We start from the raw sequence: 25,220 nt of genomic DNA on the forward strand, positions 1-25,220 counted from the left end.
CTTATCTGTGTTACACCTAATGGATCTCCTTATTAAAATGTCTTCCACACATGCCCTGCACAACTTCATCAGTTTCACCCCTTTTGTGCTATCACTGCAATCTCTCATTCTCAGCATCCCCATCACTCCCACACTTACTTTTGTTCTACTTCCTTGCAATCTCTTAAAGGTGTGATCTATTTTCAACTAATGATAGTTTAATGAGCATTTTTTTTTTCCGTTTCACTGGTGTCTTATCCTGTTCATAGAAAAGAGGGAAAAAAAGATGAATAATAGATCTAACGATGAGACATCCCTAGAAACATCTCGCATAACTTGGCCCTTGAGATGAGAGGAGAAAGACGAGGTTCTTTTGTTTAACAGGACTCCTGTACTCAGTTATTTAATGGATTATGGCTGGTTTTTTATTATTTTGGGCTCGTGTGTAATCAATACAGTCATTAAAACCAATCCCAGCCCTATCACTCCAACCAAAATGTATCTGAGGATACTGATTTCGCCACATTTGTGAAAATACAACAAACCATATCAAAAGAAAGCATGGAATAAGCTTGAAATGCATTTCTGGTCAAGTTTAAATGTGTTTAGGAAAACCTTACAGATTTTTTATCCTATAACTCTGTTTTGCCTTGTGGAATATAGAATGATCCTATTTTACCTCAAGTACTAATCTTTGCAACTTGGTGTTAGTTGAGTAATATATATATATATATTTTGTTTTTTTAAACAATGTTAAGAAAATCTTTTTTCCTTAATCCTTTTTCTATTTATTTGTTTGAAGTCTTTGAGTTTCTTAAGTTGAATTATTTTATCAAAGACATGCTGATTATTTAAGTTATTTGTATTAATGAGGTTTAACAGTTTTCTTAGTATTTTAGTTGATAGAAATGTTAGACACTAAACTCTCTGTGTTAAATTTATATTTTATTCAGGTTTTTTTACAGTCTTAAAAAAAGGTTCCTGACAAACATATGCAAGTTAGCTTACTTATGTAATTATGGAATGACTGCATACGAAGTCCAGATAATGACTATGAAGACTACAGACTTGAGAAGAAATAAGAACATTTGCATCCAGGTTAATTTCAGCTACAAGCTAAAAACTCACTATCAAAGGAAGGAAATGCATTTTAATCCCATGATTGGGGACCATAAACTATGAAGTTGTGGAGTGTATGCATGTGCGTGTGCTCACTAGTCCTTAGTGGCCATCGGTTAATCTGGGCTTGTACCTTGCAGCTCCCAGGAGTAACTGTGAAGATGAGTGAATGTGAGCAGGCTGTCCTTAAAAAGCAGCAAGCTATCTCAGTGGACCGTCTCCAAATAAACGAAGGTTAAATACAAAGTTAAAAAAATTAAAGATGGTTATTAAGACTAAGAATGAAGAATGTGTTCACAAAAATAACAGCAACATCAAACAATCTAAAGTTAGTGCACTGTAGGGTAATACACCTTACAAAGAGAATTTGATTGAATTTGTTACACAGAATATGTAGTGCCCTTATGGTTAAATTGACTTTTTTTTCAATCTCAAATACAAAAATTAAACAATATAAGAACTTTTTATTGGCAACCTACACCAAATATCACATCAAATAGTTTAGTATCCATGATTTGGTTAAGTGAGAGTTGGTGGTTTTAACCTGTACATTTTTGTCTGACAAAAAGTGTCATCTAACACCATTAATAAAAACTACCTTCAATGATTTATGCATGACACTATTTTATTAATTATAATAATGAACTTGTGAAATACATATTTTTTAATTTGTCAATTATTTAGGCCAAAACATAATTTTTGTTTTAAAAAGTGATCCTATTATTTTGGTTACATTTACATTTTTTATGTATTATTTTAATTTGGAATTGGAGTACTGTACAGTTTTCCCCCCTTATTTGAAGAGTTAGGGACAGAGGGGATCCGCGGAAATGCTGATCCACAAATACAGAGAATCCCTACCCCCACAGTTGAAGGATGTCTGTAATGCTCTAAACTCTTCAAAAACACTTCTGATCACACTTTGTAAAACATTTATTTAAGAACATTGCTCACTTTTAGTGACAAACCGGAAGAGTCACGTCACGAAAAAAAAAAATAAAATCAGCAAATATGTGTAACTGCGAATCAATAAAAGGTGAAAAAGCAGGGTAGCACTGTATTGCAAAAAGAGCAAAACAATGCCAAAGGATTTTGTTTTGTAGTTGTTTTATTGGATAAGAGTAATGAAGTCAGAACTACCACGGTTTTAATCATAAAATAGGCAGTTTTCTTTATTTTTTTCCCCCAACATTGCCATTTCCTAACTCCACAGAGCTCTCATTTCCACATTTCCTTTTTGTTCTGTTGAACCATCTGGTGGTCGTCCTCAATCACCTGTTCCTCATAAGCTCCCTAATCTCTTGTTTTTTTCCCCACATTTCTTTTTAGTCAGGTATTCTTCGGGCCATTTGTCCTACCTTATTCCCAGGCTCCTTGTTAAACATGTGCTTGTTTACATGTCTGCTAATCCGCATCCACGCTTGTTTACGTGTTGGTTAAGTATGAGCCCAAGGAGGTTTTGAAAAGATTCCCCACCATTTTCTGCATCTGTATGGAACTGAACTCAGACATTAAAGCAATCTGCCCACATATGCAGAAGGAACACAAAATTGCACTCCACACACTTTTACCATGATTGCTGATTTTTTTTTTCACACAGAACAAAAAAAGACCTTTTTGAGTGAGTTGTCACTTTGAACAAGCTTCCTTGCTTTTTTCTTGTGAGATTAACATGCTCCAGTGTGTCTATATGAGAAGTCTTTGGGTTTAACTGGTAACTGTAGGGGTACCCCCCCCTCAAAAAAAAAAAAAAAGCGTGTTAAATAATGGATTTCTCTGATAACATAGCATGGATGATTGAGAATTTTCACAGGCATTCAGCCTTACGTTAACACCAATGCAGTGATCGCTTACTAGGACAGAAGCCTCCTGAGCTGAACACACATCTTTCTGCCAAGAAAACCACAATACACACCCCCTAAAAAATGGTTTACTTCTTTTTAAGCTAATACTTGCATGCCTTCCCTTGGTAAAAGCTCATTAATTCACACTCCGCATGATATAGTACCAGATGCCAGCAGCTGTGCCACACTGCCTCTAGTACTGATTTTCATTCTGTGTGATGTTTACATGGGAAGATCATAGCACTCTGCTGAGTGCTCGTCAACCAAGAGACATGAAGAGGAAAAAAGGGATTGAAAGGAAAAGAAGAGTGAGACGTGTTTTTCTCACAGACTGAAGCCAAGGCTGGTTATGTCTCTGTAAAGGTAGTCAGTGTTACCCCGATGAGTGCCACTTTAACCCTGGCTGGGTCAGTTCCCTGACAGTGTGTAATGAGCCCCATTGAGGGTAACCTCCATGTTCCCCTGTGCCCCGGTCTGTCTCCACTAATGAGCTTCTGAATAAATCAGTCTCGGTGCCCCCTTACCCAACCCAATCCTAGTCCATCCCCTACACCCTCTTATCTGCTGAAATTTCCTTCCCTGCCTGTCTCTAGTCACCTAGCCTTGTCACTCCATCCCAATAACAAGCACATCAAAAGATCTTACATCCTCTTCCAACACTTTCTGCTTCCTAATTGTGTTTGTTTGTGGGACAGTCTGACTTTTCCCATGCTCAAAGACAGAATGATTTTCAAATCTCTTTATGGGTGACTGTCAGTGTTGTCACCGCCTGGAGCTAAGATTAAGTGCCAGTGTTTTGGAAAACTCTGTGGTATTCTTTTTAATCCCTCCGACTGGATTTACAGTAATAAATGGATGCCCCATTAGAATAGGCATAATTCTGTTTTTGTTGGAGGTAAGTGGTATAGAAGCAACCACCTGGGTCGTCAACAAATGCATCTGTAAAAAAAGAAAAAAAAAAGAAAATTTGCAGCGATAAATCTTACAAAAACTGCAGAAAATGTTTTTGTGGGACATTAAAAACCTTGCTGGATGCAGTATATCTCTTGGATGAAGAACAAAGACAACAATTTTTCAGTATAAATCACATTCTGTCCCAGCATTTCTAAACAAACAGTGAATTAAAATCCAACTCGAGCCATTTGCACATTTTTGGAGACTCCATTGAGACAGAAAATTCTGGAAAAAGCAGAGTGCTCTTCACTGTAATGCCAGTGCTGTTGTTCCCCACAGATTGCCTTTCCCAGGTGACTGACCCCTGAGCAAGTGTTACTCTGTAAGGTATTGGCTACTATGCATCGGGTCCTAACATTGGTTTTCTTTCACCCAACTGATTCTTTTCTTCACATATTGCCTACACCAGAAAACTTATCAGTTGGCTCGGGAAAATCAATCATGGGGTGACACTATTTCAGGCCAGAATGTTGTTTCCGCTTGTGGTGTCTGTGATGCCTGCAAAAACCCCCGTTGTGATCACAAAAGCTCTTGATGTGTTGGTTTATTGGAGTTATTTGTCATTGTAGGTTTTTTTTCTGCTTCCTACTCACTTGATTCTGTTTTTTTATTTCTTCTTTTTTCAGTTAGTTATTACACTTTGGTTTCTCAACATAAAGCTAAGAGTGTTTTGATGCAAGAAACCTTTATGGTTAATATGCTAACCAGCCAGGACTGCACATATGACTGAACAACAAAAAGTAATGCAAACAGAAAATACTAGTGTTCACTAAACAGTGAGCACTAGTCACAAGGCCATATTCAAATTCTTCCCTTCTCCCTACCCCCCCATTTGAATGGGCATTTGTAGTGAAAGTCGTGTTCAAAATATACAAAGCTCTTCATTGCAAGGGTAAACTGTGTCGCGCTGTGTCACGGAGAAGAAGCACTTTTCTTCACGTGGGTGAGCTCTGAAACACAGAAGTTTACATTTAAATGTAAGTAATTCATGACTTTGTTGTAGCATGACCTTTTTAAAGTTATAAAACTGCTGCTGTGATGTATATTCGAGCGCTGGAAGCTCTGTGCTAACGCTAGCCGACCGGCGACATTGGTAGAGTCATCAAGTGAAAGTGACGTCTGAATTTGGAGGCACTGTTTTTCCATAACTCTCCATGTGGATGGAGAAATGTACGGGTAGGGAGACGGGAAGAATTGGGCCTAATTCATTACTTATAATTAAAATGTAAACATCTGTGCTTCAGAACACACTAACATGAAGAAAAGTGCTTCTCCTTCATGGCGCAGCGCGACGCGGCACACCCTACTGGTGGAGGGATACAACCCCTTCGCTTTACCCTTAAAAAATAAACTATTTTGGACACCCCTTTCCCTTCAAATTCCCCTTCAATTAAAGGGGTAGGGTGAAGCCAGAGGGATAGGTCAGAATTCTGGCTGGGCACAAACCACAATTATTAATTTCTCCTCCATGATCAATTGTCAAACTTTGGCACTTCCATTAATTAAAAGGAACATGGATCAAATCCGAGTTCTTGATTGGTCAAAATTTGACAAGCGTTCAACGAGCCTAAAACCTTGTGTACTGACACGAGCCTTTTTCGATGGATTGGTTTGCTTTATAAGATTTCGTTTAAGCAAGACAAGGGAATACTACAGTCAAAGTTAATTTTAAAGTCCCATTAGTTGTCACACACCTGGGGGTGTTCTTGGCCATGGACCACGCCTCTGGCTTGTCATCTCGTGTTTCAGAGTTGGAGTGGTTCCCGGTAGATTGTCTGTGCTCCTGTTCTTGGCCGTGGACCTTGCCTCTGGCTCATCTTGGCTGTGGACCTCGCCCCCACCTGTCCCCCAGTCCTATCTGACTGAACTCTATTGAAATACGTAGTTGTAGAGTTAGATAAGCTAATTCTTCTGTAAGAGTCCTGGTAAATCGCCTGACCGTCCTCGGGGAAGATCTCTCTTTCATGTGGACATCCTTATGGTTGTCCACAGGGTGGACACTCTTCCATGAGGCCACTGAGCTGCTACACAGAAATGAAGCTATACATTTTGCAAGCTCATTTAGCTAGGGGGTTTATCGTGTGAAAAAGAATCTTTGACCTACTTGAGAGAGGCTTTTTCTGTTATGTCTCAAGTTCGCAGATCAGCTTGAGTTATGACATGCATTACAAGAGTTATTGACACCAAATTACATCAGCAAAGTTTTCAAGTGGGTTAAGCAAGTGCTGAGGGAAACAAATTGCTAAGGCTGCTTTGACAGTGTGAGTTGTGTTATTGTCATATTTCGCCGATATGTTGTTGTGTTTTAGCAGGTCATCAAGGCTGCCGTAAAGCAGAAAAAAATACATATTTGGCCCACAAAATATTTTCCATGTGTGTTTCTTGTGTGAACATTAAGATACATTCATTTTTACAGTACTTGACCTAAACGTTAAGAGTATTTTGAAGACCATGTTACTATAATTAAGCTTTTTAAACCCTCCTAGACCTCAATTCACACCAAAGCAGAGTATTGTAACTCAAGGATTTTGTCATGCATACATGAGTGTTTCATTTCTGTGTTTACCAGTATAGCAATTCACAGTGAGCTGAACTGAAATCTCAACATTTTATCAAGTAAGAGTTCTAATTTGAAGCGTAAACACAGGAAAATGAGCACCAAGCGTCAAAATAAATGTCTGCCACCCTTTCAAGAGATTTCTGTGAATTCATACATCTACACTTTCAATAACAGTGCGTACTGTAATGAAGATCTAGTGAGCTGTTGCGTCTTTAGCTCTCCCCATGGCAGAACCCTTTACGTGTAGAAAAAGGGTAGAGAAGTAGACAAGATAATGCAAATTTTAAGAGAAAAGTTTCCCAAAAATTACCACCCTCAAAAAGAATCTGATTAAAAATGTTTAAGTCCGAGTCCAACTATATTTTTGATCTATTGTAAGATCACCAAAATCCTTCATCTGTTATGATTATGCATTTGTTAGCAAAAAACATCTGGGTTGTGGACAGGACTGTTGTTGCCCTACGTTGATCTTTTGTTTATACTCTCTCCAGCTGTACAGTTTTTAGCCAAATGCCAGCACAGACAAGGAAAATGAAGACATTCTTGGATCTATTTGAGGAATTTAGAACTGTAGTGAAGAATGACCCGCCCATGGTGGTGGTTGCTGGGCTTTTTAATACCAGAGGTAATTATCTGATCCTCGTTTATTATGATTTGAAAAAAGAATTATTCACAAACACAAATCTATTATTACATTCTTTGTTATACACCCTCCATCAATAGAATAATGCTATAAAAAAAAACCCAAAACATGATTTTTATTGAAGTGGATCCTTGATACTGATATAGGTTATATAAAGGTCAATTACATACTGGAACATGCTCCCTTCAGAAATTCTTACCAAATTGCCATCATAGTTTTAAAGTTTATCTAAAAAAATCTGTAAGTTATAATGTCATAGAGTGGTCTTACCTTTGGTTAAAACTGATGGGGGATCCTTAAATAAATAAAGACATTTAAAGAAAGAACAACAACGTTATTTATTTATTTATTTTTGAATCCCTGATGTGGTCCAGCCTCATGTGAACTTTGTTTGTAGTGGCCCAACGTCAAAAACTGCCTCCAGTGGCCCCTGGGTGAGTTGAGACCTATATATAAAGGAACAAAAAAAAGTCTAAAAACTATGAAAGTATTCATCTGGTAATAAGGGTATGCAACCAGGATGGTGCGTGATCTTAAGGGTCGACTTCTGAGACACAACTAAAATCCAGGAAATCAGCAGGTGCACTAAAATGAACAAATTATTAAAAAAAAAGAAAGAAAATTAACTTATTGTGTAAAAGAGAAATTTAAAAAAAATATAATTACAATACTATTATTTTTATTAATAATATTTGACAGAATAAATTAAGTTTTTTTCTGTTTTTTTTGCTTTGTCCCTCCCACTGTTTTAATTCTCTCTCCTGCAGTTTTCATAACACTTATCCAATTGAGGCGTTAAAGGATTTTGTGAGTTTTAGGACAGCCAATTGGTTATTTGCTTACCCAGGAATTGGCAGCACTGAACTCAGCATTAAAACCATCAAAATATATGACAAAAATATAAATATATATGAATATGTAACCTCTTTTGAAGATTATAATTTATGCAATAAAAGCTATGAGTCTATGTTGCTTTGAAGGCACCATAGACAGCACAGCAGAAACTAAGTATACAGGTTTAGTCTCCTCTTTCATCAGTTTTTTTTTTTAATTCTCATTTTCTCCTGAAACACCTTCGGACTTGTACCTCACATTTCAACACTTTGGCATATCAAACACAAATGAAATACAGACCTATTGTTTCGACTTAATCATTAATTCCAATTCAAAAGAACACACAGCACACAATTTAAAGGTCATGCATTCAGTCCATGACACGGTGAAAAAAAATACAAATAAGTCTATTATATAAGAGAAGTCTGTTCTGAATTTAAATCTGCAGAAGCTTTACACTGCAGATGTCTGCAGCCAATAACGGCTGAAGGTCAGACTGTAAAGCTGTAAATAAAGATTTGGCAGTAAGGACTACCATGTACCAGGGACCCGTTTTCATTGTTTTCAGTCTACTGAAGCCAGAAATTGTTTGCAACCAACTGCTAGTGATGAGTGGCATATCACTCGACAACTTTTACCACGGTGGTGGCATTTTAAATTTATGAATGTGTCTGTTCTTTGTTTACTGCATGGCACTGTATGTTCATTTTTGTTTTTTTTTTGTTTTTTTGAAACCTTATAATTCCATAGTTTAAAAAAATAAAATAAAATAAGCAAATAAAATAGAACAACGTTATTTATTTTTGTTTTACTAGAATCTAAAGCTAAACACAGCTATTTTTATACAGACGAAAATGAACTGCCAAATATTTTTAGCAAAAAAAATGTTTTGAGAATAATTAAACATGTTTTTGAATCTCTACAGAAAAACATTGAGCAGTGCAAAGAAAAATGGAAAAAAACCCTGATAAATAAGCAAACAGCTTCTCTTTACTCTTGAATTGTTAAGCTGCAGTACTAGCTGATAGTTCAAAGAATCCAACCAGCTTTGTTTGAATGTGACTTTCAGTTAAAGCAGGTAGAGCTCAGTTTAGTTTATAAGCTTCATATCCAAATATCAAACTTCTTTTATTTATTAATTTATGTCTGAAAAATTTGGTTCAAAGCGAAAATTGGATTTCCCTCTTTTAGTAATGAGATTACTATGGAAATAAAACAAGCTTGTGAAATTCAAAAAGTGCCCATATTGCAAATAAATGTTATGTTTAGAACCATAGAATTTTTAAAAGAGAAATTAGCTTGATTATATTTGTTGTAATTTTCTCCTCAAAATATTTTGCTTTACCTAATCAAAAGTTTCTTAAGTTCAAACATGTTTGCAAAGGTGATAAATCAAAGTGTAACGATTCATTTTAACTACAATTCCATTCATATCATATTTTATGGTTGTGGATATGATTCAGAGTTGATATTGGTTCTTCTTCAATGATTCGATCCGATTCACTGACCTAAAAATAATAAAAACTGAACATTACTAGAACATTCTAAGACATTTATGGTCACATGATTTTGCTAAATTATCTCCACACATTGGACTAAAATGACGGTTGATCATTTTATGCTACCATCGCATTTGATCATTTTTACATTAAAGTAAAATAAACCTACCGAGCCTCAATCCAAATAGTATTTTCCAATATCGATTTTAATCCGTATTTATTCTCATGAAACAATTTTATAATGGTCATTTCAATTAACAACTTACCTCAGACAGATGGATGTGGTTGGATCATAGAAATATAAATCGTAACACCTTCATTAAAAAATGCTTGAGAAACTGTGTCAAGAACCAGCTGTCCTAACTATTGTCTTTAGATCAAAAGTGTTCTTAGTCTTGGTCTTCTTAATGTGGATTTTTTAAAAAGTTTCTTCTTTAATGAAAATGACAGTAGGATCTCACTGAAGTTGATGTTTGAGAAAGAAAAAAAAAAGCTCAGCTTTTATTCTTACTAGACAAAAGAAGAAAAGATCCAATTTGGGAGTAAAAAATCCCAATTACAGTTGTGGATTTTTTTCTGAGATGACCAAATCTGGCCATGTCTTTCTTTGAGGCTTCTCATGCTGGAATGTCTGTCCAGTAATTGTTTATAGAAGATAAATCCAGTTCTTGACTTCCATGAACATAGAGAGGGTTTTTTCTCTTTTAGTCAGACAAATGAAAGGATGAAGATAGACTTTATCTTGACATGTTTCGACTGCGGGCCTGCAGTCTGTCTTAGAAGCTTTTGCTCTGGTGTGATGTGTCACTATCAGCTGTTTCTGATGGCTGTGGCCCACCCATCTGCACACAAACTGTCACCATAACAGTGTATTATCAAACCAGCGTCTTCATAGATGAAGAAGATGCACAGAAGGGAAGACATGTTTAACGTGCATAGGAATGCCACCATCATAAAAGTGAGCCAAAAACAACAGATAGAAAAAGAAAATAAAAACCAGAGAATAAAAGGTGGAGAGCAGTCATAACTATCCCATAAATCCATACATAACAGAACTGATGCAAAGATCCATGAAACAGAAAAAATACAGGAAGCTGTGTTTATGTTTGTGCATCTAAGGGACAAAACAGAATAGGAAAAGAATTGCAATGTCATCCATGAAATACAGTAAAGTTTTGTGGAAGAGCTCAGGTCAACCAAACAGGATGTACATTCAAGAGCAAAATGAGTCAAACGTTGCATCAAAGAAGCCAAAGAAATCAAGAAATAACAACAAGATGAGGAGGTGAACACACTATTCCCCTCTTCCCCAAGAACCCCAACAGGAGAAAGGGAGGTGTGGTCACTCTGATAAACCTAACCGCTTTATTTTTTATTTATTTAACAGCTTCATGTTATATTTCCCTAGAACTTTTAATCACAACTTTGTCTTATGCCATAGAAAATAGCATATTTATTAAAGACCCTGATAAAAGTCATGCCTTTGGGGTTTTTAACATGTTTTTTTTGCGATTTTAATTATGGAGAATGATGTAAGCAGATAATTCAGGGGTGTAAACGATCTCAAAACTCACGGTTCTGATCATTTTTGTATCAGTAAATAGTAAAAAAAAAAAAAAAAAAGGAAAAACAAGAGGATAAAAACCTAAATTTACTTTTTTGAAAACATATATTTGAGAAAACATAAAGTGTTTCAAAGCATAGCTATACACTTACACATCGTTGAACTTTGAACATAAACAAAAATGTAAAGACATTACATTTGCATGTTTGGAAACCAAATCAACAAAAACTAAGAGAAAAAAAAAGCTTAATATGAAATTTTTTCCTTTCCTCACCCCCACCCAAAAGGTCTAGATTAAATCTAAGATAAAAAAAAAAGTTAAAATTGACATACGTTACATAGAAATTACATATTTTTTGGTAATAATTGTAGTATTGAAACTAACTGTGGGAACATTTGAATATTTCAAATAATTATTTAAATCTGCAGTACATGTCCAGGTAAGGCACTGCCATGCCTGCTTTTCCTGGTGATTTTTAATCCTTTTGGCTTGTCGTACTGCCTTTCCCCTGACAGCATATCCCCATTGCAGGAGCAGTGGCTGCTGGACAGCAGATCTGAACCCAGACACAGAGACGTATACTGATGCTTTTATTCATTCATTCATCTTCTTAGCTGTTCAGTCCCTTTCAGGGTCACCGGGGTGTTGGAGCCTAACCTGGCTACTAATGGAGGTTCTGTTTCAGATCCCCCATCTGAGATTTGAACTGGGGCCTTCTTGCTGTGAGGCAAGAGTGCTAACCACTGCGCCACGGTGTTCAAGAAAAGTTTTTTGACGGAAGCTCCTCCCACGGCTTCAAGTTACCAGACTTTTGGATAACCGTCAAGAAGCAACTTTGCATGTTAAAACAAAAACATGTTAAAAAAATGGTGTAAAGTACATGAACTTGACGCCAATTTCATTTGGTGTGGACAGACAATTGATTTTAATAATGCGCACATGATACGCAGCGGCGGGGGGAGTGATTTGTGGTGCACTTTTTTGGGCCAGTAAACCATACAGATCACGGATGGATTATCCGTGATGCGTTGCACCCTTAATAAAATATATTTCTTAGATTTTCTTTATTCATTTGTTTTGAAGCAGAAGAAGAGGACAAAAATGCAGTTGGAGAAAGCTTGTAGTTGTGATGTAGAAAATACGCTGAGCAGACCACTAGCTCCACAAGGGGAAGGGTGGGGTAACGCCACACCAACAGTCCCGCCCACAACATTTTGAACGAATTCATGTAGCTCTGTAGAAACTGTCCTAGAGTACAACACAGTTTTTATTTTATTTTGACGTAAAACAGCACAACAACCACTGGGAACGCCATTAAAATTGATCAAAATATAATCTGAGTGGATTTTTATCTCTTTTCTGTCCTGATTCTACATCATTTTAAAGTCCAAGAATCTTTGTCAGTAAGATTTTGTTAGGATCACACAATTCGCTCTAATGAGGAGAAACAAAAGCTACCAGAAAATGACTGTCTATTTGTCATATTGTCTCTGGTTTTTTTTGTGCTTCAAACCTGCTCTCTTTCTACTCAGGTTTATTTTTTCCTACATTTGACTGCCATTAACTGCCATTAGTTTGTTGAGAGATGTTTTAAGGGCTGAGCAGTTGACTCACCATCTGCATTAAACATGCACATATGCATGCAGGAAAAGACACAGTGACAAGCTTTTATAAAATATTCAAGTTGTATGTGCAGCTCAGAAAGAATCACAGAATCAAAAGTAAATACATTGAATTAAGGGTCATATTTGGACAATCTATAGAGTGATCAAAATGCAATGGCAACTTTTTTTAAGTGTGTTAATGTTAATTTCCTACTTTGCTTAAAATACTAAAATTATGGGTCTTCTTTGCTACTTTGACGAAGAGGCAGAGGCATTTGGATCCGTGTGGAAACATGGATTTAAAGGTGAGTTAAACGGGCAAGGAAACAAGGCAGAGGCATGGTCAAAACCAGACTAAGGTCAAAAGCTAGGAGCGAGGCAGGACAACGTGCAAGGGTCAAAAACTAGGGAAAGTACTGGAGTAACCACTCAGACTGTCTACAAGACAAAACAAGACTTCGCACTGAAGCAGTGGCTGAGGTGGGTTTAAATGCTAGATGACACTGATGATGATGGAAACCAGCTGTGCAGACAGGAAACCATGGCAGTGGCTGATGGGAGTTGTAGTGAGGAGACGGCAGGGTTAGAACTTTGGGGGGGGGCAAATTCAGTTCCAAGTAGGAATGTAGGATTTACGCAGTTCTACTGAAACTGAAAGAAGTTGCTGCAATCAGTTCCTCATTTTGGAAGGTCTATTTGTCTTTGGACATGTCAATCACCTCTACTCTGTTTAGTACTTTGAAGTTCTAGCCAATCATTCTGGCTTTCCTGCGATAGTGGGCGGGTTCATATAAGATCGCTGACAGGGTGAGCACAAGCAGTGCTCGAATGTCTGGCTGCTTTTCACAGCAGATCACAGAAGTTTTACAGGTCACTGTGTCATATCAGCCAATCAGGAACTCAGCTTTGGACACACGATGTTTTCAGACTCGATCAGCGGGTATAATACCAATCTAATACAAGTGTTTTAGCCCTGTCACAGTGCTGCGGTTTTCTGGCTGCACCGAGCCTCCCGGACTTCAGTGGAGCTCACTTACTCCACACGCCGGCAGACAGACAGCCACTGTGGGGAGCAGGAGGCAGCCTGCTCAAGTCTCCTGTACTGTGATATTTTTCTTATGTTTGTTGAGAAAACAACAAAAAAAGATCCCTTGACAAAAAAATAATAATGAATCAAGTGGTCTGTGATCTAAAAATGTTGCGTGGGCCACCTGTTTCAACCGGTAAGGCATGGCCTAACAAGTTTTGTTATGCAAGTTTTTTTTTTTTTGGCAGAAATTGAATGTGAATACTGCTGCTACACAGCGGAGGTGGTGACCTTCCACTTGATAACATGGCAGCTGGATCTACATCGTCAATTTTAGTTAAATGGATCCAACATAAGACATAAACTGGATGGAAAAGGATAGCGGTTTGTGATTATGGTGAAAAGTGCAGATGGAAAGAAGCAATGAGTTGACTAAGAAATGGAGAAGTGGTCAGTAAGAGCTGAAAAAGACCTAGAGTGTGATTGGAAGAAGTTATTTCACTCTAGTGGTGGAGAGACAACCATATGGTTGATTGCAGAGCAGCAGTTTGAGAGACCAGAGGTTCTCTGAGATGTGGGAGGAATTTCTCCGACATCTGAGAAGCTGCATGTGATTTCAGGAGCCAGTGGATGACAGTTTAACTGCAGAAACAGCCTGTCACATAAATACTCCTTCTAACTTGAATAGGGTGAATCTCTCTTCTTGACATTCCAAAATTCTCTGCAAATAAATCCTCTTTTAACAACAATTTCCTCCAGACTCTTAACGTGACATAATCCAAACCTGAGTCAAAGAAACCAAAAAAGCAGATGCACCAAAAGGGTCGGTAATCCAGGGCAGACCAGGATTCAAACGGGCAGAACAGAACTCAGAATGTGCTGAGAGAAGACCATTCATGAATGTACAATAAATAGAGTGAATGTGTGTGTTTGTTTGTGTGCGTGTGGGTGTAAAACTCAACATAAGGACTTTAGCCTGAGGATATTGTATTTGCCTATTTACCACAAGAACGAAATTAAAGGTTTATTGGTGTCACAAATTATTTGAATTTCCTTCACTTCACATTTCTCTCCATTTGAAGTTAATTAATCTGATCCTTATCAAATTCATTTGTAGACCTAAAATTAGTACAGCACGAGCTATAATCAGCTTTTGTTCTCCGTGTCTGACTAATGTGAAATGGCATTCAAACAATGTTTGTGCCATTTCCAGAAATGTCATTTTTCGGATTTTTGGTTTCACCTTTCCAGTCTAAATTTTGCCTCTCTGATGTTCCAGTATTCCCATGTGTTTTGTGAAAACAACGCGACCAATGGGACCTCCAAATGCAGCACTCCCATCCCTCAAAAGCTCTTCCATACTTGAATTTAACTGCTGCAGAGAACGTGTTGGGAACAATTCTTCACTTGCCAAAAAGGAAAGCAGCACGCATTCAAATTATTCAGCAGAGATCTGAAGCTATTAACACATTCTAAATCTCATAATGGAGGATTTTTGCACAAAAAAAGGTGAATATTTTACACTTGGCTTCCTATCCAAACATTACTGTAGGAAAAAAATGTATTACCTGGAAAAAACAACTTTTCTTTAATATAAATTCAGTGTGATACAAAGAAGAAAAGTGTCTTCTTTTTTCATTGGTATGCAAATTTATGTTTTTAGTAGTAAGCTCATCTCAGTCCTCTCTGTGACTTTCACAATATCTATCTTCTGTGCTTAAAGATTCACTTTGATGGGAATGGTGTTTTTAAAGTGTTCTGATGATGGAGGACAAAATTTAAGAAAATTAAAAATGAAAATGCATTTCTGAGTATTTTTTTTAAATTGTGGTGAATCAGGTGCTATTCCGCTATTCCAAAAAGATGGTATTTGTGACATAAAAAAACAGGCAGGCCACAAGCTCCCATTCTGATGCATCCCCTTGTAGACAAATAGATCCATAAACGTCTTTGTTTTCCTCATCTGAGCTGGAATCTGGATCAAAATTGTACAGCTGGATAAATCCAATATTGTTTGCCATTTTTGTTGCACCAGTAATATTGGGTTGGGGGTGTAGGGGCTGTAAGCTAGTGGTAGAGCGTGAAAACAAAGGGCTCTCACCAATGGGGGAGGGGACGAGGGGTAGGGCTTACTCCCATCCACAACCTAGAGGCAAATTTCAAATGAACTAGTGCCGCTCTGCAAATAAATTTGTCTCAGAAAATGATTTTTTTTTTCTTTTTTATTTATTTTGTCTAAAAACTGTATAATCAGGGCTAAAACACCACAGGGAACGCTTTGAAAAAATGTCAATAAATTATCGGAGTTAAAGTCCCCCGATGACTACTTTTTTTATAAAAAAAAAAAAAAGTTCCCAGTAGTGTTTTACTTATGATTATGAAGTTTATAACCAAAATTTCACAACTTAAATCTCTTATAAGCCATTTTTCATGTTAATAATGAAGCATCCATTTCTAAAATCTCCTCTGAGGGGGCGTGGCTTTTGGAGCTGAACCGAATATCCCCGCCCCTGATTATCATATCTCTTTCTCACTAGCATAAATCTTCACCGGTGCTACATAAAAATGTCAAGCAATTTCAGTAATCTTCGGTCACTTTGACCTGGATGTCAGCTGGGACAAGGAAGTGAAGATCTTCATGGACAGAACGTCCTCTAAAATCCTGATTCTTTCTCCTTCCAGTTCACCAAAGACTCTTTTAGCTAATTCTCCAATGTTTATTGATGTTGCTGTGATCAATACATTCAATCATTGGTTTCTCAGAGTTATTGGTAAAATAATGAAAGCTAACATCAAAATGCTCTTTCATTGATTTACAATCCTTTCCAACTGCGGGCAAATGAGCCGCCGTTCACATTTCTGGTGGAGATTTTTCAGCATTTTCAGTTCTACTACTATAAGTATTGTATGAAGAATCCAGTTCTGGCTGATTTGACCACAGAAATGAGAATGAGAAGATACCATTTTCTCTTCTCCAGCACCTGAGCTAGGCATGAGGGGTTTAGTGTGTGCAGCATAGCTGTTGTGACGTATAGAAGGCTTATACTTCTCCAACCAAATTTTCCAGTGAGATGAAACAAAATGAAAAATAAGTAAAAAAAAAAAACAAAACAAACAAAAAAAAACATTCCTATTAGTTTTAAAATATCCAAACTTGGGCACAGATTCTTGTAACTCTTTAAAAAAACCCAATGACACTAGATTTTACTTCAATGATACTTCTCACTGTTCTTCACTAAGAAAGAGACTGAATTTGCATTTTACCATAAGATAACTTCAATGTTGCTCTGGTGCATTAACACATCTGCTAAAGCTCAAAATAGTTGTTCATAGGAAGGGACTTTTTTTTTATTTTGATTAGCAGCTTTATAGCTGTGGAGGGAATTTGGACTCTGTGCAGTGGCGTACCGTCAGGGCCTGCAAAGCCTTCAGTGAAGACCTAAAATTATCTAAAAAGAAGTATCTAAATCACAGAGAATTTATATATATATATATATATATACACATTTGTCCAAAATATGTTTTAAATCATTCCAATTTTCTGTCAGCTTCTCTCACAGCCCAAAGTCCCCCGCCTGTGCTGTTTTAAGACTTTTTTTTTCTCATAAAAGATTCTAACCAATCAGATTTTAGCCCTCACTTGTTGCTAGGTTCATGAAAGTCTGCCTTATGTTCATACAGTCAGTGCTTGTCCTTACTTCTGGCCTTTGTAGAGCTTTCCATAAAAACTTTGCTGATTAAATCACAACTATTTATGGATTACACATGTTTATGTTAATTCACCCAATCAGAATTTGAGTTAGAGTCTCTGTAGCTTCATGAGGACAGACGATGACATAATCGCTTCTGATTGGATGGTGAACGCTTTGGCTACCAAAAGTTAACTTCTTCTGTACTTGCACTTGATTTTGGTTTGAATTACTCGCTGTTTTGCAGTTTACAATAGAAGAAGGCAGATAAATTGATTTAGTTGAGGATTTATTGCATAAGCCATTCTTGAGATGGACTTTTCTGGAAAAACTGGACATCGTCGAAAAAGGCCGACCAACCCCAAGCCAGCGAGCCTGTGTCAGCAGGGAAAAAGATTTGTCCGCCACTTTCAGTCAGTTCTGTCTGGCAAGGGTAACAGAGTTTTATGACAATGTTAAGCAACAAAGGGGCCAGTATGAAAACTTCCACGCCGACAGTAAACGCATCACGGCTGCTCCAAACGCTTTGAGCTGCAGGGGCTCATTATTGGACAATATCATTTCCCAGGCAAAAAACAGGTTTCAAGACCATGAAAAACTAGTGTTTATCCCCTTCCATAATTTCAGGAGCTCCAGAAAAACTTCCCGGATGCCTCCACAGACCTACGGAGCGCTCTTTGATGTGTCTCAGCTGAGAAGATAAGACTGCCAGATGGTATTTTGCGTGGAAATCTATCGCTAATCTCCTGGACTTCCTTCGTGGATGGAGTTCATGTAGTTGGATTTGCTGTAAATAAAATGTTTTAAATGCAAATGCTTGCAGTGGGAGAAGACTTGCAGTGTTTGTTTTTACAATATATGCCATTGTAGTGAATTCCATCTATTTAAATTATTAATTTATGATGGATTTGTTAACACTTTATATTAATTGATGTCAAGTGTTAAGTGATGCATCTGTATGCATCATTTTTGGCCAAATTTGGAAGATTACACAGTTTTGTGTAGACTGCAACCTCAATCTGCTTCATCCTCAAAAGAACCAGTAACCTTAAATAATCTTGAGGGTTCGTCTGGTGCGGAATCTCTCAGAACTTTATCTTACAGAAAGAGTAGTATGATATGATTGAAATCAGGCAAGCTGAAGTAGTGCTCTCATTAGTCGTAGTGATATTTCAGTTTCTCCTTGTCAGTTTCACTGATTCTTCTTTGAAATTGTCCTGAGATTCTTCCCATCCTCATGCACACATACACGTTCCCACACAATTTTATTTTGTAACTGCTTATAAATTGATTCTACTTTTGTAAAAGATAATCTTTTGTTTTCTCTTGTGATATGGTCAATTTAGAACACAACTTACTGCTTGCAGCTTTTTCGTGAATTAATCCTGCTACTTTGCTAGATTTTTCTTTGAAAGTAAGATTGATAATCTTTAACCAATAATTATTTTCCTATTTTATTTGAAGAGCAGTCCCACTTGAGATGATTTATTTGTGCTTAAATTGAACTAATTTAAAAACAATCTGTTAATAATACTGTCAAAATTAATGCAATTTACTTAAAAATAATCTCACAGGATACCGTAATTATGACAATGATCTTGCTTAAATGCATAATGTACATTTATGTTGAGTTATTTTTTTATGTTTCTGCCCTCAGGTGATGTGAGTTCTGCATTTGGATCATTCCTCAGCATGAACGATGACTTGGCCTGTGAATGGATGTCTTTAAGAAGCACCATTCATTTTTAATACAAGTCATGTCTGGCCTTAGGGAGCCCAGTGAACTTGTAGTCATCGTCATTATTATTCTAAATTAAAAATACAATCGTAAGTCAAGGGAAATTTGGCGCTCTCCTGCTGATATAACCACAGATCTCTCCCAATAAAGTCATATGTTTGTGTTACAGTGCACTACATTTTTTCATCTCAGAAGTCAATCATGACACAGACCCTAAAGGTAATTATTTATAGCTTCACATCTTTGACATCTGAAAGCAATCTTGAAAACAAAAAAAAGAATCCTACTAATCTAAATTTCAACATAAATTGTTTCCTAGAATTTGGTCAAGAAGTGGACATTTCTACCACAGAGAATATGCTTATTCATGTTACCGTCTCTGGATAAGTTCAACATTTTTTCAGTCCACAGTTGATTCCTAAGGTCTTAGACTATCTCTGAGTTCCTTCACAACTCACTATATCACATATCTTAAAGTGAAGGCCCGAGGGCCAAATCCGGCCCTCTAAGTAATTATATCCGGCCCTCAAGATCCTGTTATTTTATTATTATTAATGGCCCAATGTTATTTTGCTGTTATTATTGTTTTGGATTTTGGCCCTCTGTGAGATTGAGTTTGACACCCGTGTATTATATAGTGCACTATGTAATGCATTTGCCATTTCGTAGTACTGTCCGAATCTACAATTCCAAAATTCAGTGCCCTTGAAATTTTGAAAGTCTTTGTGAAAACCCAGTGCGTATCGATGCTCAATAGATTGACAATTATAGATCACAACACTATGCTGTTTAACAATTTTTGTAAAAAAAAAAAATGTGTCTAAATGTACTTTTTTGATAAACCATCAACATTTTCATCATCAGAACACAGTGAAGTCATAAAAAGACGTCGTGAAATGCTTGTAGTAAATAGTTTTTCACTTTGTGAAATCAGTGATATACTTTTTAAAAAAAAAAAGAAAAAAAGGAAAATTTAGTGAGCATGGTGTACAAATTGCTTTCAAAATCCAGGGCACTATATAGTCCTCCACTATATCGTTTTTTAGTAGTTATGAATTAGGGTGGGAATGTGGACATAGCCTTAGTCACAACTGCCCCTATGGGTGGAGATGTGGTCAAAAATGAGCAAACCTGCACTGGGCACGCAGTTGGTCCAAACAAAATATGAAGGTCATAGACCGCTCAGTGAGCCTGAGTGAAAACGCTCATACATAGTTTTCCGTGGGTGACAGGAAGTAACAAACACTTATGCTATGTGTAAGGGGAAGTAAAGGGGAAGTAGGTGAGACACAGACATCTCTTACATAATTTCTATCCCCATTAATCCTGTGCACTACACAGGGGGGCTTTTATTTCTAATCCAGGGAATGGTACATGTTCTTTCCACACAACCTGGCTGTTAGAAATAAGAAAGTTAGACAATTTGAGTATAATTTCTGTGGGTTTCCTAGGGGCATCTCCTGGGCACTTACAGATCAGATGTACATCCTGTGGGTAATGTAGTCAGGAAGGAGCCTGTGCCTGCAACTCACTAACGCCTAGAGTGCAGCGTAAGGATACTACCTTTGATTAAATTAGATTAGATTAGAAATGGTTTATTTCAAGCAATAAAGAAAACTTAATAAATGAGTAATACAATCAACCAACAGAGGTTTTTCCATAAAGGCATGTCAAACACAGGATAAATAGACATTAACCTTTGTTCTATCCTAGGCATGTTTACATTAGGAGTGGGATCATCTGGACTTCTGTCCACCATTGTCATTGGAGTGATAACACGTCAATGTAGGGGTGGGATCATCTGGACCCCAAAAGAAAGCATGAGGGTTAAAATTATAGATTGCCTGAAACGGAGTGGGAGGAAACGAACTTATATAATCCCACCTCGACTCAACCTTACCATGTCCTTTACGTGTATTATCATTATCCGGTTCATACCCATCATACCTCATGTACCGCATCTTTTAATGTACTGTGTTTCTGTGTAATTGTGTATTTTTTGCTTGTTTCTAAACATTGTACGCAGGTTTAAGATATGACCTTTGATTTAATTATTATTTTTTTGCCACCTATGCCGTAGCCCCCCTCTTGTGGCCTTCTTTTCACATGCTAATAATAATAGTTATAATAGTAATAATGAGTTGGCTGCTTCTGTCGTGAACCTTGATCTGTCTGTCTTATTCCGGGTTGTACTGAAAAACAATGAATTTCCATCTCATAGGATTAATGAAAGTATCTTGAATAACTTGAGATAAGATATTTATATCTTTCTCACATAGTTTTTGGTTATTATTAATCCTCAAGTAACAATAAATCACATGACTATGTAAGTATAACACTATTTCAGACTTTATTTGTTGTTCCACTCTTCTCTCCAGGAGGTCAAGCCGATTATCTCATTGTTCATTCCTTGCTTGCCCGTCGCGTCTGACCTTTTAGGTCAGGGGTCTGCAACCTTACCAGTAAAAGAGCCATTTGGCCTGTTTGTACTGATCAAAACCTAATAGCAGCTGCAAAGCTTTTTTTTTTTAGCCTTTTAGGACAATTTGATACTTTCTTGCTTCATTACACTGTTTTTCTTTTATAATAAATATGAATTATATTTATTTTTGGGTGCAAATAAATACATAAATATTAAGATAATCTGGAATTTTATCAAAGTGTGTATCGTTTTTTACTTTTGACAGAGCTGATATGACTTTCTTTCAAAATAAAAGACTTCCTGTCCCAAACAGGAACATTCAAGTAAACCATATGTATTCCTAAACAACACAAGATAAAAATAACATATTTTTGTTTTAGGTTAACTTTGGTGAGCCGTAATCCTTTTTCCTACTTACTACTGTTAAATGGAGCATAAACATAAAATATGATTGGTTAATGATCCAGTAGAAAAAGCGTATGAAGAATACACACATCTATATATTTTAGCCACTCCCCTGTGAATAACTACTACCCATTGTTATGTAAAATAAGATAAAATGCTCTTTAAAGTCATAAAAAAACTCAGCAATCAGAAAATATCAGACATTTTACCAAAGTTTTGCCTACTATTTGTAATGTGAATATTTTGGAGGAAGCGTAGAGCAAACTTTCAGCAGGGACATAAAAATCATTACAGTTTATCTTCTAGGTTCACCTCAGCCTTAAACTTATAAACTTTACCAAAATAAATGAAATCAATGTTAAGTTAGAAACCCTTACTTCTAAAAATTACAATTATGTTATTTTTCTTTAGCCAGAGAGCCACTGTGGAGGAGTAAAAGAGCCGCATGTGGCTCCGGAGTACACGCCTGCTCTCTCTTTTAGATGCAGCTGCTCGTCTCTACAACCCTCCACATGCCTGGACAGCTCAAGAGCCCAGAGCCACCCTTACGGGTGTGGCTGGGTATTGAAAATAAATCATTTTCAGAAACAATTTGATTTGATTCACAACAGCCTGAATCGATTCAATTCTAATTTTTTTTTATTGCTTAGATTCTTCAATTCAATTCAATTTTGAGTTTACACATATACACATTTGTTTAGAAATACAATAATAATCTACTATATGTTTTGAATTTATTATATTAATCTGATAAAGTTCACATATTGTAAAATGTTCTAGTGAAATAAAGAGATTGTTAATATCATACAGTGCTACATGGATTCTCAAAAGGAGAAGCTCTAAAAAATGTTTAGATCATTAACATTGTAAACATTGTTCTGCTTCTCCTGGAGGGTGTTTCAGTTTGGCCACTAGGTTGCGATCGGACTAAAGCATTACACCTTAATCCAGGAGAAGAAAATATGTAGAAAATACAAGACCACAAATGGTTAATTTAAAAAATATTTCCTCAAAAGAGTTTAGAAAATTCATGCCTGAGTTTATGAAGATGTTTATTTAGTCAGCAATGAATGTTTAGGTCAACCGAGCGTTAGCATTAGCCGTCCTATGGGAAATTCCATTAAACATTAGCATCAAGCTATTGGGCTTTAGCTTTATCTGTTAGATTGATCTATATTTGTATGAATCTATCATTGATCTTTTAAGCTCAAATCGATTAATCGCTTTTATCTACCCAGTTCTACATACAGGTTAACCTCTTGTTCGGGCACATGTGAGTAAAGATTTAGACTTCCGATGCATTTGTGTGACTTTAAGCAACAGCTGTTCCTCAACTTTGTATGAAGTTGTGTAATATGTTAATACCATTTATGGAAAAAAAATGAGTTAAATGTTTGAGAATAGTGAATAAGCAAGGCAATCCACATATTTGATCAAAAACAGGAAAACAATTTGTCTGAGTCATGCCAAACCATAATGTGGAATAAATACGCTTGAAATATTTGTTTTCAATGAAAAACAGTAAATCAGAACAGATGAATGATTTATGTCATCAGTGTTTGCTCAGAAAACAATAAATTATTTTCGGCTTCAACTCTTCTGGCTCTCCAGATGAAGATCTTTGCTGATGGCGCTAACTCACCTCTCTCATGCTGTAGTCCAACCGCTTCTGCTCTCCTCTTCTCTCCCGTGTTGAGCTGCTACCTCTACTGTTGCATCCACCTTTTTGGATTGCTGTATTTGTGACTGCATCCACTGATGTGGAAAAAGCCATCATGTGGGCCAGTAAATCTGGAAATAGAGTATTTGGCAAGGTCAGTCAGCGGCAGGCCTTATTCTGTGAGGCTCACCCAGCTCAGGGTTTAAGGCACAATGATTTCCATCTTGGGAGAACTAGAGGTCGCTGCTGGCTGTTTTGTCAATATTTACTCTGGAGCCTAATGTACTAGAAGCTAAGACAACAGCTTGGGTACAATTACCAAAGGCTTCCCATGCTCCCGCCAGCATTATACATTGAGGAATGTACAAAACCACAGCAGTTATGTGCTGACTTTGCTTGAAAAATCAAAATTTCTAAATGATTAGATACAGTGGAAGCTCAAGGTGAAAATCAATGAGGCTTGCTAGATGCAGTTAGGCTATCCAATTAGGCTGACAGGTGGCTTTTTGACAAATACTGTGGTTCTCTGAAAGAAGCTGCATAAAAAAAAATAAAAAAACAATCTGTAAAGTGTATCGGTTGCTGTAATTTAGAGCAATTTGTTTGTTTGTCCTTTTCTGTTGATCTTGATCTAGTACTCAGCCATGCTGCGCACAAACTTTAGCTAAACCAATCAGTATTCTTTAGTAGGTATTTCCATATTTGTGTGGGTTTATTGATTTATCCAAGATCGTTGGGGCAGAATACTAGTAATTGCTATTCTTTAGGGCTGCCACAAGCGATTGTCTTAATAATCGACTAATCTCCAATTAATTTATTTCAATTAGTCGGCTAATGGGGTCGTTCGCAAACTGGATGTAAAACATACATATTAAACATCGTTAGCTTTAAATTTGAAGTGTTTCAGCGCAACGGCTGACAGGATTGGTCGACTAATCAAACACTAATCAACTATTAAAACAGTCGACAACAAATTTAATAATTGATTAGTCATTACTTTATATTATATAGATAGATAAAAGCTTTATTGTCACTTTCCTTCATACAGCGTATTATAGACAAAGTGAAATTGCGTTTCCTATATGGAGTTGGACTGTAGTAAAATTGAAAGTGAAATTGGCATTATGCTAGCTTTTTCGGACTATTTTGGCATTTATTAAGGTTTTTTACGCTAATTTGGAGTTTAGCTAATATTTCAGCTACATGGTAGCTATATGGGCAAATTTAGGATTTTTTTCAGGTTTTTTTGTGGCTAATTTGGAGCTTAGCTAATATTTCAGCTGCGTGCTAGCTGTTTTGGTCAACTTAGGCTTTTTTCAGTTTTTTAGGCTAATTTTGAATTTAACTCATATTTGAGCTTACTATCAGCTTCAGCGTTTTCAGCAAATAGCTTCATTGTATTTAAGCTATCAACTTTAATGTTTTTAGCTATCAATTTCAGCATCTTCAGCTATCGGCACTATCATCTTAAGCTGTCAAATTCAGTTTACAGCATTCACACTAACATAATCGAAGCTATTGCTATATATCAAATTTTTTGTTTAAAGCTAATGATGGTTTAGATGTGTGCTTTACATCCACTTTGCGCATGACCCGATTAGTCGACTATTATTTGGCGACTATTACAGTAATAGTTTTATTATTCAGCTTTGTGCTTACTAAAATTAAAGACAATAGT

The 25,220-nt window shown here is 36.6% G+C and overlaps 1 protein-coding gene and 1 long non-coding RNA gene across 2 annotated transcripts in view; both read left to right on the forward strand.

Moving 5' to 3' along the window:
- LOC112149248 overlaps positions 1–19,870 on the forward strand; it is a 25,545-nt gene extending 5,675 nt beyond the window's left edge. The window contains exon 3 of the long non-coding RNA XR_002919765.2: positions 17,945–19,870. This is a non-coding gene — a long non-coding RNA (uncharacterized LOC112149248). The remainder of the gene's footprint in view (positions 1–17,944) is intronic.
- Positions 1–25,220, forward strand: part of LOC112149246 (GRIP and coiled-coil domain-containing protein 2-like) — a 523,867-nt gene that overhangs the window by 138,576 nt on the left and 360,071 nt on the right. The window lies entirely within an intron of this gene.

The sequence above is a fragment of the Oryzias melastigma genome, linkage group LG13, assembly GCF_002922805.2.
Source record: "Oryzias melastigma strain HK-1 linkage group LG13, ASM292280v2, whole genome shotgun sequence".
In the NCBI taxonomy this organism is placed as follows: Eukaryota; Metazoa; Chordata; class Actinopteri; order Beloniformes; family Adrianichthyidae; genus Oryzias; species Oryzias melastigma.